This window comes from Suncus etruscus, chromosome 10, assembly GCF_024139225.1.
Source record: "Suncus etruscus isolate mSunEtr1 chromosome 10, mSunEtr1.pri.cur, whole genome shotgun sequence".
In the NCBI taxonomy this organism is placed as follows: Eukaryota; Metazoa; Chordata; class Mammalia; order Eulipotyphla; family Soricidae; genus Suncus; species Suncus etruscus.
The window spans coordinates 103,905,428-103,920,323 of NC_064857.1; the positions used below are offsets into that span (position 1 = coordinate 103,905,428).

At 36.4% G+C, this 14,896-nt stretch overlaps 1 non-coding gene across 1 annotated transcript; it reads right to left on the reverse strand.

Annotated features, from left to right (window-relative positions):
* Window positions 1-12,836: 12,836 nt before the first annotated feature.
* LOC126021150 (small nucleolar RNA SNORA51) lies at window positions 12,837-12,969 on the reverse strand. The gene has a single exon (XR_007499759.1). It is a non-coding gene; the product is annotated as a small nucleolar RNA SNORA51 (small nucleolar RNA).
* Between the last annotated feature and the right edge of the window lie 1,927 nt (window positions 12,970-14,896).

Consider the following 14,896-nt stretch of genomic DNA (forward strand, 5'->3'; position numbering starts at 1 on the left):
GGTCCTTCCTTGGCTAGTGCTTGCAAGGCAGACACCTTACCTCTAGCGCCACCTCACAGGCCCCTTTTTAAAATTCTTTTTTTTCCTTTGGTTTTTGGGTCACACCCTGCAACGCTTAGGGATTACTCCTGGCTGTACACTCAGAAATTGCCCCTGGCAGGCATGGGGGACCATATGGAATGCCAGGATTCAAACCACCATCCTTCTGCATGGAAGGCAAACGCCTTATTTCCATGCTATCTCGCTGGCCCAATATCTCCAATACTTACTGTGCCTATGCAACAAAACAAAAACACAAAAAAACCTTGCCACACTAGTCCTCCAGTTTTTTTTTCTTTCCGTTTCTTATTCTTTTTATTTTTTTATTATTGTAGTTTTGTTGTTTTTTTCCTTGTTGCTAATTCTTTTTTTTTGCCATTGCTGGTTGTTTGTTTGTTTTGTTTTGTTTTCCAACAGAACCACAGAAGTTGGATCATATTATTCTGTCTCGTGATGTGGATGGGGAGGAGGAGAGTGGATGATACCAGGAGCAAACTGTGGCTTGAAATTTGAGTGAAAATAAAAAATGATCAGATCTAAACACCAAACCCAAAGTCAATGACAACAGAATCATGACCACAAATATAAAACAAGCTATAAACAAATAAAGAACTATTACATTAGCAGTCTAGGGGGAAAAGAGAGGAGGTAATAGATGCATACTGGGCACAGTGGGCTAGGGAAGACATCACTGGCAGTGGGAATGGCCCTAATACATTGTCACTATGTAACTTAATGTACATAATAATGTGAAAGACTTGTAATTCACATTGGTCACAATAAAAATTATTAGAAAAAAGAAGGAGCAATGAAAGAATGACCCGAGTCTATAAGAAAGAGCAAGACTATTTCAATAAAATGCCATAACTGAAAAATTCTCATGGTTGAGGTGTGCAAGAATCAAGAGGTCAAACAATTTCAGCAGAAGACACAAATAAAAATATTCTAGAGAACATTCTAGTTACAAATGCCAAAGAATGAGCTAGAATATTAAAATCAGAAAAATAAATTTTAAAATGACATATGACTAATGACAGATTCTTAAAATGATATTCAAAGGTTCCAAAGAAAATGGTAGCATATTATTTAAAAGCTTAATAATATAAACCTCATCAAGTAGATTCTACAAAGCTAGACATTCATATTTTAAGGATAAATACAAATTTCATGGAGCTCAGGAACCTCATAGTCTTAAAACCATCTTTGCAATACCAATTGAAGGGTTTTGTTTAAAACAAGTATAAGAACATGCATAAGTTTTACACAATATGGCAAAGCATCCTTTTGTACCTATAATCTCATTAGATGCCAATGACCTAAAGATAAAAGACATGACATACAGAGTTACAGGTTGGATTAAAAAAAAAAGTAGACCCAGTTTTCTTCTGCCTACAAGATACATATTTGAAAAGTCAGGGAAGACATATATAAATCAAAGATCCAATCAAAGGCTGGAAAACTAAATCTCAAACTAACAATTCCCTTTATTGGCAATGGTGGCCATACTTATATCAGACAATATAGATTTCAAGTTAAAAATGTTATAAGGTCAGTGCGGCCCGACTGTGAAAAATTGAGAGTGATGCCTGTGTATGTCTGTCTACTATCCTGTTGCATGAACCTCTTGGGAGTGGGCCGAAAAGAGGCTCCAGCAGAGCATGGCAGCTCCGCTTTGCTACGCAACCCTGCGCTATTTCTAAAAAAAGAACACCATTGCAATAAGAAGAAAAAATCACACTAAGAACTGTGCTGGATCACTTAAGCAAGCATTTATCTCCGGACTGTTTTCTCTGCTGCATGCACAGGCCTAAGATTTGATCCTTTGTGAGGCTTCATCCACGGAGGACTCCCCTCTCTTGGAGGCAAGTCAACCCAACCAGAAAGGGTGGAGCCAGAGGAGTATGATGCCTGCATCATTTAGCCAATGAATACCACCACAACACATAGAAAAACCCACAATACAAGTGTGACAATGGGGAAACAACGCAGGCCAGCATCAGACATAGAGAATTAAGATAACAATTCTGAAACCAGATAATGATCAACCAACTAATCAACCTCTCAGATAAGGACTTTAGACTAGCAATATGGAAGATGCTCAACAAACTCAAAGAAACCATGGATCAAGTTGAACAGAACACTAATAAGAACCAAGAAAATATGAAGACAGAAATCACAAAACTCCAAACTGAAATAACATGTCAGCTAACAGGCCTGAAAAAGTCAGAAAACGAAGTGAATGACAAAATGGATAAGCTCTGGGACAGGGTATCAGAACCTGAGAATAGACTTGGTGCTGTGGAAGATGAGATACATAACAATTCCATACAGCAGGATAGATTGGAAAAAAAAATTAAAGCAAATGAACAGACAATGGAAAAATTAGTCAAAGAATGGGAACAGATGAAAATAGAAGTCTATGATAAGCTCAACAGAAACAACTTAAGAATCATTGGAGTCCTGGAGACCCAGGAAGAAAATCTCCAGGAAGAATCAATGGTGGAGAACATCATTAATGAGAAACTTCCAAATCTAAAGAATATATGTGATCAAATCCAGCATGCTCGAAGAGTACCAACCAAAAGAGACCCAAGAAAAACTACCCCAAGACACATCCTAGTCACAATAATGAATCCCACAGATTGAGACATAATTATGAAAACAGCAAAATCAAAAGAAAAAATTATGTTCAAGCAAGCATCCTTGAGATTTACAGCAGAACTGTCACCAGAAAAACTCAATGCCAGAAAGAAGTGATGGAATATTGTGACAAGACTAAATGAAATGAATGCTTCACCTAGAATACTGTACCCAGCAAAACTCACTTTCCAGTTTGACGAAAGAAAACATGGTTTCACAGACAAAAATATCTCAGAAACTTTACAGACTCAAAACCAGTCTTAAGAGAAAAACTGAAAGACCTAATTTAAGACAAGACTAACCAAAAGACACACCAAATTTCGATATAAAGATGGCATTATATCCCAGGACAATTCTTTCTCTCAATGTCAATGGACTAAATGCACCAGTTAAGAGACACAGAGTGGCTAAATAGATTAAAAAACTCAATCAAACCTTCTGCTGTCTACAAGAAATGCACCTGAATAGTCAGAAGAAACATAGACTCAAAATAAAAGGCTGGAGAAAAATTATCCAAGCAAACAACACCCATAAAAAAGCTGGAGTGGCCATACTAATATCAGATAATGCAAACTTCATGCTCAGAAAGGTTGTAAGGGACAAAAATGGACATTTTATATTAATCAAGGGGTATGTAGAGCAGGAAGAAATAACTCTCCTAAACATACATGCACCGAATGAGGGGCCAGCAAAATATTTAATACAATTGTTGACAAATCTGAAAAATAATATCAATAACAACACAATAATTGTGAGGGACCTCAACACGGCTTTGTCAACACTGGATAGGTCAACCAGACTGAAACCCAACAAGAATATACTAGACCTGAGGAGAGAAATGGAAGAAAGAGGCCTAGTGGATATATATATAGGACACTCCATCCCCAGAAACATGGATACACATTCTTCTCCAATGTACATGAGACATTCTCCAGGATAGACTACATACTGGCACATAAAAATACCTCCATAATATCAAGTGGATAGAAATTTTGCAGGCTACCATCACTGACCACAAGGCTCTGAAATTATTTGTGAATTCCAAAGGAACTCAGAAGAAAAACTTTAACACCTGGAAGTTAAACAGCCTCATACTCAATAACCAGTGGGTCTGAGATGAAATCAAGGAGGAAATCAAAAGTTTCCTAGAAACAAATGACAATAAAGACACAAACTATCAGTACTTATGGGACACAGCAAAAGCAGTACTGAGAGGAAAATTTATAGCTTTGCAAGCACACATCAGGAAGGAAGAAGGAGCTTACCTGAGTAGCTTAATGACACAGCTAATAGAACTAGAAAGTGTTCAACAAAAGGACCCAAAAATAGGGAGACAGAAGGAAATAACAAAGCTGAGAGCAGAAATCAAGGAAGTGAAAAACCAAAAAACAATTTGAAAGATCAATAAAAGCAGAAGTTGGTTCTTTGAAAAAATAAACAAGATTGATAGACCACGTGCAAATCTAACAAAGAAAGAGAGAGAGAAACTTGATAACTCGTATTAGGAATGAAAAAGGAGAGATCACTACTGATATGACAGAGATTCAAAGGGTAATCAGAAACTACTTTGATAAACTCTATGCCACTAAAAATGAGAACCTGGAAGAAATGGATAAATTCTTGGACTCTTATAATCTTCCACAGTTGAACGAAGAAGATTTGGCATATCTAAACACCCTCATCACCATTGATTAAATTAAAACGGTAATCAAATGTCTGCCCCAAAACAAAAGCCCAGGCCCAGTTGGATTCACTAATGAATTCTTTCAAACTTTCCAAGAGGAACTACAACCTATCCTGGCAAGATTCTTTCATAAAATTGAATAAACGGAAAAAATTCCAAATACCTTTTATAAAGCCAACATCACATTGGTACCTAAACCAGACAGAGATGCTACGAAAAAAGGAAATTACAGACCAATATCGCTGATGAATGCAGATGCAAAGATCCTCAACAAAATCCTGGCAAATAGGACTCAATGCCTCATTAAGAAGATCATACACTATGATCAAGTAGGTTTCATCCCAGGAATGCAAAAATGGTTTAAAATCCATAAATCTATCAACGTAATACACAACATCAAAAACAAGAAAAATAAAAACCACATGATCATATCAATAGATGCAGAGAGAACATTTGATACGGTCCAAGGCCGATTCTTGATCAAAATTCTCAGCAAGATGGGAATGGAAGCAACCTTTCTCAATATACTTAAGGCCATCTACCACAAGCAAATGACAAATATTATCCTCAATGGAGAAAAACTAAAGCCTTCTCTCTAAATTCTGGCACAAGACAAGGCTGTCCTCTCTCACCACTCCTATTCAACATAGCACTGGAAGTTCTTGCTATAGCGATTAGCAAGAAAAAGATATCAAGGGAATCCAGATAGGAAAGGAAGAATTTAAGCTCTCACTGTTTGCAGATGACATGATATTCTCTAAGAAAACCCTAAAGGCTCTACCAAAATGCTTCTAGAAACAATAGACTCATATAGCAAGGTGGCAGGCTAAAAAATTAACACACAAAAATCAATGACCTTTCTACACAGCAATAGTAATAAGGAAGAAATGGACATTAAGAAAACACCCCATTCCAATAGTGCCATACAAACTCAAATATCTTGGAATCAACTTGACTATACATGTGAAGGACCTAAACAAAGAAAACTATAAAACTCTGCTCCAAGAAATAAGAGAGGACACGCGGAAATGGAAACACATACCCTGCTCATGGATTGGCAGGATTAACATCATCAAAATGGCAATACTCCCCAAGGCATTATACAGATTTAATGTGATCCCTCTATCGATACCAATGACATTCTTCAAAGAAATGCATCAGGCACTTTTGAAATTCGTTTGGAACAATAAACACCCTAGAATAGCTAAAGCAATCATTGGGAAAAAGAATATGGGAGGAATTACTTTCCCCAACTTTAAACTTTACTACAAAGCAATAGTTTCCAAAACAGCATGGTATTGGAATAAGGACAGGCCCTCAGATCAGTGGAATAGGCTTGAATACTCAGAGAATGTTCCCCAGACATACAATCACCTAATTTTTGATAAAGGAGCAGGAAAGCCTAAATGGAGCAAGGAAAGCCTCTTCAACAAGTGGTGTTGGCACAACTGGATAGCCACTTGCAAAAAATTGAACTTAGACCCCCCAGCTAATATCATATACGAAGGTAAAATCCAAATGGATGAAAGACCTCGATATCAGACCCAAAACCATAAGATATATAGAACAAAACATAGGCAAAACACTCCAGGACATTGAGATTACAGGCATATTCAAGGAGAAAACTGCACTCTCCAAGCAAGTGAAAGCAGAGATTAACAGATGGGAATATATTAAACTGAGAAGCTTCTGCACCTCAAAGGAAATAGTGCCCAGGATACAAGAGCCCCCCACTGAGTGGGAGAAACTATTCACCCTGTACCCATTAGATAAGGGGCTAATCTCCAAAATATACAAGGCACTGACAGAACTTTACAAAAAAAAAAAAAAAAAAAAAAAACATCTAATCCCATCAAAAAATGGGGAGAAGAAATGGACAGACACTTTGACAAAGAAGAAATACAAATGGCCAAAAGACACATGAAAAAATGCTCCACATCACCCATCACCAGTGCAACAAAAGTCATCAGGGAGATGCAAATCAAAACAACGATGAGATACCACCTCACACCACAGAGAATGGCACACATCACAAAGAATGAGAATAAATAGTGTTGGCGGGGATGTGGAGAGAAAGGAACTCTTATCCACTGCTGGTGGGAATGCCGTCTAGTTCAACCTTTATGGAAAGCGATATGGAGATTCCTCCAAAAACTGGAAATCGAGCTCCCATACGATCAAGCTATACCACTCCTAGGAATATATTCTAGGAACACAAAAATACAATACAAAAATCCCTTCCTTACACCTATATTCATTGCAGCACTATTTACCATAGCAAGACTCTCAAACAACTAAGATGCCCTTCAACAGACGAATGGCTAAAGAAACTGTGGTACATATACACAATGGAATATTATGCAGCTGTCAGGAGAGATGAAGTCATGAAATTTTCCTATACATGGATGTACACGGAATCTATTATGCTAAGTTAAATAAATCAGAGAGAGAGAGAGAAATGCGGAATGTTCTCATCTATGGGTTTTAAGAAAAATGAAAGACATTCTTGCAATAATAATTTTCAGACACAAAAGAGAAAAGAGCTGGAAGTTACAGCTCACCTTAGGAAGCTCACTACAAAGAGTGATGAGTTTTGTTAGAGAAATAACTACATTTTGAACTGTCCTAATAATCAGAATGTATGAGGGAAATGGAAAGCCTGTCTAGAGTACAGGTGGGGGTCGTGTGGGGAGGAGGGAGATTTCGGACATTGGTGATGGGAATGTTGCACTGGTGATGGGTGGTGTTCTTTACATGACTGAAACCCAAACACAATCATGTATGTAATCAAGGTGCTTAAATAAAATATAAAAAAATTTAAAAAATTTAAAAAAATGTTATAAGGTCAGGGGTAATACTTCTCCTAATGATCAAGATATATGTATATATCATGAAAAATTCATAGTCCAAAATAATCATGAACCTCATACAAGGCCATCAAAATATTTCAGACAATTTGTTACCAGCCTAAAAGAAAGCATTGCTAGCAACTTAATAATAGAACCATATTATTAGAAGTAGTAGTCCATATTAATAGTTTACCAACACCATTTTGTCACTTCTAGATAATTCAAAACTAGACTAAAACTCAAAAAGGAAACTTTTGCAAGAAAAAATGTGTATATCAGACATGCATATGCCTCATCAATCCCCAAAAATTGAACATGTTTTTCTCCTGTGCATATGGAACATTGTCTAAGAGAGGCTACATGGTAGGTTACAAACCAGATCTCCCCCTTTAAAAAATCAAGAAGTTAAAAATTCCAAAACAATCTGCTTAGAACATGTTACATTGGAAATTGAAATTAATCTTAGGCACAAATGAGGAGGAAAATCTCAACCACTTTAAAATTAAAAACTTATTATTTAACAATAAATGTGTCAAAGAGAAAATCAGATAAAAATTAAAACATTATGGAAGCGGGCTGGATAAGTGGCACAGTGGTGAGGCATTTGTGTTGCATGCAGCTGAACTAAGACGGACCATGGTTCCATCACCCAGTATCCCATGTGGTCCCCAAGCCAAGACCAATTTCTGAACTCATAGCCAGGAGTAGCCCCTGAGTGTTACCAGCTGTGGCCCCCAAACAAACAACAAAAAAAGAAATTTAAATATTATGGAAACAAATGAGAATGGTGATATGAGCTACTAAAACATTTGGTACATAACAAAAGTGGTGCTGAATGGAAGGTTCATCGCAAATCAAGAATTCATTTGGAAGCATAATAAGCCCCTCAAAATTAACCTAATTATGAATTTATGCATATAGAAAAAGACCAGCAAAAAAAAGAACCAAAAGAATTAAGAAGAGAATAAAACTTAGAGCAAAAATTAATAAAATGGAAACAAAAAATATCAAAATTAACTAAATCAAGAACTTTTCTGGGTTGGTAAGGCATTTGCCTTGCACAAGGCTGACAAAGGACACACCTGGAATCAATTCCAGGCATCCCATAAGCCACTGCAGTCTGCCAGCAGTGATTTCTGAGCTCAGGTCCAGGAGTAATCCCTGAGTACCACCTTGTGTGGTCCAAGAAAGCCAAAAAAAAACAAAAACAAACAAACAAAAAAGAACCCAAGAACTGTTCTTTGAAAGAATAAATACGATTGAAAAACTATCAACAATATTCACAAAGGAAGAGATAGAAAATCCTAATAAATAAATCAGAAATGAGATGAGAGACATCACAACAGATACCACAGAACTAAAAGGATCATCAAGAATTAATTTGATCATATGTCATGAATCTGGGGAACCTAAAATTAATGAACACATTGTAGATGTCTACAACTTTTCAAGCTCAATCAAAAGTAGAGACCACCTACAGAGACCAATTACTAGAAAGAAAATTTAATTCTGTGCTCACTTAAGCAACACATATACTGCTAAAGAAACACAAAATCTTCCTAGAAACAAAATCCCAATTCAAAATGGGCATACTATAGGTTCTTTATAGGTTCTTCCAAACCTATAAAGCTGACCTCCCAGGAGAGGGGTGAGAGAGTGTGTGTGACCCTTGAGTACAAAACTAGGAATAATCCCTGGCATAGCTGAACAGCGTGTGACCCAAATAACAAAATTGAAATAAATGAGGTATTTTTATAACTGATCAAATACTGATGAAACGTATATGGAATAATTACCACCCTACCATTTTCCAAAAAATAAAAACAAAACAAATGGTAGGTGTGGGGCTTAAGGGAGATGACGAGGCCTCTCTCACTCCAACTCCAAACTGTACTATAAATATATAGTAATAAGATAGTGTGATATTGGAATAACAATAGGCTTTCAAATCAATAAATAGAATTAATAGTCCATAGACAGATTTCCAGATATGAAGTTAATTTATTTATTTATTTTTTTTAATTTTTTAATTTTGAATTATGAGAACAAAAGGTGCAAAGAAAGAGGACAAGGTAAAGTTACAGTGGAAGGACAATCACCCATAATATAATTCTCAGAAGAAGTCCCCTTGCTGATGTCTTAACTTTGAACTTCAGCCAAAGAACATTAAGATAAATAAAACAGAATCCAAGTACAATTACTTTGTCCCTCAAGTCCCCAGATTGTAACACATTATAATATTTCTTAACAGCACACGAGGCAATCTAAAGCCATAAAACTTACGTAACTCCTTAAACATTAGAGGCATAGTATTTTTTACATTTCCATGTACATGCATATTAGCTTAAGTTAACCTCAAATTTTAAGTGGTATTTTTTTGGGGGGATTAGAGTCAAAGGAGCACTAACGGTGTTAGAGTGGCAATTGTTGTTTGCATAGGCCCACCAAAATATGAGAGGCATGGAAAGAAATAACCTTGGCCTAAATACAAAGAGATCCTACCCCTGAAGTTTCCTGGCATAAGACTAACTCTAGGCTTTAGGCAAGTTATCGTCCAATCCAAGACATTCTCCATAGTGCCAACACACTTTTCACACAGTCTCTGTTGTTGGTATCATGTTTCTGTATTAAAGATCCTGGAATCTGCATATCCTACATTGAAGTCATGATGTGGAGTGTCTTCTCATTTCACCTCACCATTAAAGGGCAATGCAGGAAGCCCTGTCCTGTAAGCAGGTCATTGTTGTTAAGTCTTCTTAGTGTTAAGGGAAGTCTCTTTTGAGCAGGTCATTGTCTGAGCAGTGGTAGGGTCTTCCGTGGTAGAGGATTGCTTCCAGTGATGTTATAGACAAACCTCACAATTAAGGGGCAATATAGCAAGCCCTGTCCAGTAAGCAGGTCATTGTTCTTGTTAAGTCTTCTCAGTGTTAAGGAAAGTCTCTTTTGAGTAGATCGATGTCAGAGCAGCTGTAGGGTCTTCCCTGGTAGAGGAATGCCTCCAGGTAATGTTATATACAACCTTGGATGTTTTGTAGATGTCTTCTCTAGATCAGGGGTGAATGGAAAGTGCTCATTCTTCTGAGGCCTGTGCCAGGTCTTTATGTCAATGTTCAGGGTGTAAGGTACCATTGCACTACAAGATTTGTGTGTTGCCATCTCTATTAGATAAGAACGTATTGGTATGTATAGTATTTTTCCATTTTAGTGTGCCTAAGCAAACAAGAAATAAAGCCACGTGGCGCTATCAGAGTTTATGGGGGCTTAAGAACATTTCCAACAATACCCATGACTTGGTTCAAACATAAGCATTAAACTCAGGGATTCTTTCACACCAAATTCCATATTGAGCAGTTCACAAAGAGAAGATAAAAAAAATGGGGGGGGGTCATCACTGTATAAGAAAATATTCAGCAAAAGTTATAGCTGTCAAAGAAAACACCCATAAAATGTTGAAAAGACATAAGTGTCCTTTTTATGCCTTTTAAAATAGTTGGGTGGGTGTTAACTCCAGGGCACCACTTTGGCCTGTGACTTAGGACTGTACAGTACTTAAGTTAGAAAGGGTAAATAAGGAGCAATGATGATAGGAATTAAGGAAGTTAAAGAGAAATATGATCTTTTGAAGGGGTATGCAAAAGGGCAGAGTACAAAATGGACATTCTGCATACATAAAAACATAATTTAATGAAAGTGAGTATTAATGTTGCTTTTGCACGCGGGGGCAGTAGCCCCCACGTGATTTTGAAAATATAGACTGGAAAGAGATTATCAGTGACTTCAAGAAGCTGGGAGGCCAGAAGTTCAGAGCCCCACCCAGACCCTCCCTAAGTAGCTGAATGGATAATGGGGGAAAGCCTAGAGTACCTTCAAGCTCCACCAAAGGGCCCAACTCACCGGTTTGCCCAGGCACATGGCCCAGGGAAGCCCTGGAGATCTGGAGCAAGGCGGTAGAGGGGTGCTGGGGTTACCCAAGTCCCGCACCCCCCCCCAGGTGTGGTTAAGAAGGCCTCTGGCATGGTGGGAGCCTGCCGAGCCCCATACTATTCGAAGTTAAATTTTTAAAGAGAGAAAAAGATGAAGTACAGCAAAGAAAGTTTTTATAGATTATCAGCTCTACATAGTCTGAAACCCTCAGTCATCAGAAAGGTGGAAACATTTAATTATACTCTCAGACAAATATTAAGAAATTATGTCAAGAATCCTTTCACTTCTAGCTCACTCCCTCCTTATGTACAAAATAGCTATTAAAACCAAACTTGAATATAGTCCCTTTAAATAGATTTCTTTTTGGATTTAAAAAAAAATCTAGACTTGGGGGCAAAGCAATAGCACAGTGGTATGAAGTTTGTCTTGCACAACACTGACTCAGGATGACCTTGGTTCTATCCCCAGTGTATCATATGGTCCCCCAAGCCAGGAGCGATTTCTGAGTACATAGCCAGGAATAAACCCTGAATATCATTGGGTGTGCCCCCCCAAAAAAGAAAAAACATCAAATACTTAAACATGAAATAACCTAATATTGAGCAACCAAGGGGTCAAAACAGAAAACATAGAAGAACGATTTTTGGAATCAAAGAAAAATAAAAACAAAAGTTATTAGAACATATATGGGGGAGCAATAGTGATATAAAGAGGGAAGTTTTTGTCAACAGTAGCATTCAATAGGAAATAAGAAAGGGTTTATATAATTAATCTAATAGTACACTTTTAGTAACTATAAATATGTCAATGAAAGGCACCAACAGCAATCAGAAGGAAGAAAAATAAAACTTAGAGCAGAAATTAATGGAAAGGAATTTTTAATTCAAAATATCAATAAAACTAGGAACTGTCTTTAAAAATAATATAGAAAAATTAGCTAGAATTATAAAGAAAATATTAAAACCCTATAAAAGTAGAATTAAGAAAGGAGACATCATAATAGATATCATAGTAATTTAAGAGATTTCCAGGGACAACTATGAAAACATTTATGCCACAAAATTGGAGAATATATAAAAAAAATGAATCATTTTCTGGACTCCTAACAACAACAAGCTTCCAAAGCATAACCAAGAGGAAACAGAATCTAAAAAGAACAATGACCATCAATAAAATTAAAATGGCATTCAAAAGTCTCCCCAAAAATAAAATTCTAGACCAGAGTTTACTAGTGAGTACTTCCAAATATTTAAATACCTACTTTCAACTCTCTTCAGAATTTTTCAGAAAGTTAAATAAATAGAAGCCCACTCATGAGTTTCTATGTTGCATATATTAATATATCAAAAGCACACAAAAAACACTGAAATAAAGCTATACATTCATCTTTGATGAATATAAGTAAAATATCCTTTTAAAATAATATCTTTAAATATCATAGTTACAAACATGTTCATAGTTGGATTTCAGTCATAAAATAGACACCCCCTTCACTAATGCAACCTTCCTGTAATGTCCCCCATTTCTTCTTTTCCCATCCTATGTCTATCTTTGAGACAGGTATTCTATTTTACTCATTTGCTATCATTGTCAAGAAAGTTGTTAGTGTAGTTATTTCTCTAATTGTGCTCACCACTCTGTGGTAAGCTTCATATCATGGACTGGTCCTTTTGGTTTTGTTCTTTTTTTTTTTTTTTTTTTTTTGTCCCCCAATTCACAATACATACCCGGCAAGGGGCCTGTGTTGAGGTGTATATGGGGTGCCTTTACTGTACCTCCTCTTTCTATACAGCCAGTGTAAAGAACACAGCCTGTGGTAAGAATTGGGAGGCCTTATTTTATCTTTTATTTATTTTTTTCTTTTCTTCAGGGCAAACTAAAGTTGTTTTTTTTTTTAAGTAAGAATTCATTTAAAGGACAAAATTGATTAACATAATAAGGTAAACTAATATAACATAATATAGTGACATAACATAACATATAATATAATTAATATAATAATAATACATGTAAGTCAAAGAAAGTTTCTGATTAAAAACACAATTTTCTTTTTTTTCCATAATGGCTTACATATCTTTCACTGTAGTATTTTGGGTACATATTCACATTAAATCAGGGGAATACCCATCACCTAATATGTCCTCTTCTCAATCAAAAATCAAATATACTGAAAATAGGCAGAGTCCTGTCTAGAGGCTTCCAACCTCAGTTTGAGAGAGGATGTGAAAAAAGTAATTAAAATACCACAACAATACACACACACACACACACACAAAAAAAATATCGAATTAAATAACCGATAAGCACCACAACAATAAAAACAGGCACCACACAATAATCTCGGTTCTGAAATCAAATCATACTCAAGTGCAAAAAGAAAGAAAAAGACAAAACAAAATAAAATAAAATAATATTGGAGACATCAACCGTAATCTCCACACCAAAATAAAGACATCAAAAAAAATAGATCATTTATTCTCCTCTTGCTGCTTTCGTGGTATGTGGAAGACTTCTACTTTATCTTGGATGGTAAAATCAGACCTGTTTCTAGAGATCTTGGTGGCTGTGCAGATCAGTGAATGGAGTTTATGAAGTCTTTCTTTGTGGTTCTAGCAGTTATGCTTCTTCAATGTCCTTTTTTTGTTTTTTATGTATTCTAGGTGTTTCAGAATAGTGCTACCATTCTGTGTTTTTCTTTTGTCTTCTGACTTACTTCGTTTAACATAACATGATCTAGGTCCATCCACGTTGCTGCAAAGTCTGTGATTGTATCATTTCTAACTGCCATGTAATATTCCATTGTATATATGTACCACATCTTAATGATCCATTCATCTGTTGTTGGACATCGAGGTTGGTTCCAAGATTTGGCTATTATACTGAGTGCTGCAATAAATAGTGGGGTGCATACGTATTTTGGAATGAATGTCTTTCCATCTTGGGGATATATGCCTAGGAGAGCAATTGCTGGGTCAAATGGCAGCTCAATTCTGAGTTCTTTGAGCACTCTCCAGACTTTTCTCCATAGATGTTGGACCAAGGGGCATTCCCACCAGCAATGAATGAGAGTTCCTTTCATACCACATCCTCTCCAACAAAGGTTGTTCCCATTATTTTTGATGTGATTTTTGATGTGGTTTTGTTCTTAATTATCTCTGGGTATTATTAATATAGTGCCTTTTATTTTATTAAGTTCATGAACTTAAGTTCTTAAGTTCCATGGATGAATGAGATTATTCTGTGGCTATCTCTCTCCCTCTGACTTATTTCACTCAACATAATAGTCTCCATGTCCATCCATGTGTAGAGAATTTTCATGACTTCATTTCTTCTAACAGCAGTGTAGTATTCCATTGTGTGTATGAACCAGTTTCTTTAGCTACTCATCTGTTTTCAGGCCTCTGGGTTGTTTCCAGATTCTAGATATTGGAAATAGACTTGCAATAGACATAGTCATGCAGATGGCATTTTTGTATTGTGCTTCTGAGTTTCTAGGGTATATTCCTAGGAGTGGTATTGCTGGATCAATTTCCAGGGTTTTTTTTGGGGTGGGGGGAATAGCTATATTGTTTTCCAGAAAGGCTTTACCAGATGGCATTCTTGACAGCAGTGAATGAGTTCTTTTCTCCACATAGTCCCACCAGCAGTGGTTGTTCTTGTCCTTTGTGATGTGTGTCAGTCTTGTGGTGTGAGATGGTATCTCATTGTTGTTTTAACTTGTATCTCCCTTATAATTAGTGATGTGAAGCATTTTCTTATG